The following is a 1,013-nucleotide window of genomic DNA, read 5'->3' as shown; positions in this document are numbered from 1 at the left end:
ACACCGCGCCTCTGGACGCCATGCTGTCGACTGATTGCGGACGTCGACGTTACGGGCGACCGGAATGCTCAGTGATATTGCATAAACTTCGATTGCGTCTGTTTGTTCGTGCGTAAGGCATTTTCACGCGATATTGGAAATTCTACTGAAACGCATTAACAAGTTGAAGGTTCCAATAATACTGTAATTGAAAAAGTAAACATAATATTGCTTGTAATGGTAGGTCTCAATACTATTATTTGCGAATAGTTTACGGTAAAATCTTATCAGTCAAAGTTATAGAAAAATGTTTGTATGATTCCTTATCTAAAAAACATGCTTTTGCTATCGAACCATTAGATTATAATAAACCCACATTAAAATAATAAAATAGCATGAGGTCATATCGTACAAGAGTAATAAAATCTGACTGAAAATCTTTTGTTCGCTTTAATTGCAATTGGAAGGCAATCTCGGTGCAGTTTCGCTGTCGCTGACAATACCTTGCCTTGATATGGAATGTGAAATTCTTTTTACAAGCTCAAGGGCACAATCATATCACTTGATTGTACTGACTTATCTTACTTTTAAAACTAGCTGTTGACTGCGACTTTGTCCACGCAATATTAAGATAAAAAGTAGCCTATAATATCCCCGTCTATGTCAGCTACCCTTCAGTGAAAGTGAATAAATCTGTCCAGTTGTTTTGGAGATTGCCTAGAACAAACGCGGCTTGCGGACAGACAGACAAACTTTTTTTTAAATGCGATTTTCGTTATTAGCAACGCAAATATATCTTTCAGAAATGTGGAATTTTCTTTACATATTACGGACACTTCAATTTTATTATATGTATAGACTATATTGCTTGTATGTGAATTCAATTTCTGTAAAGTACAAAAGTATTTTTTTTGCTGATATTTTTTACTTAAAATACATAATGTACGAAAAATAAAAATCGTATCAATTAAGTTAAAGCGGAACTTATTGTCCTAACAAAGTTGTTCACCGTGTTCAAGTAAACACTTAAACCT

The sequence above is a fragment of the Papilio polytes genome, unplaced genomic scaffold, assembly GCF_000836215.1.
Source record: "Papilio polytes unplaced genomic scaffold, Ppol_1.0 DF823901.1, whole genome shotgun sequence".
NCBI lineage: Eukaryota > Metazoa > Arthropoda > Insecta > Lepidoptera > Papilionidae > Papilio > Papilio polytes.
The sequence above is the reverse complement of the archived record's forward strand: the minus strand, read 5'-3'. Positions refer to the sequence as shown.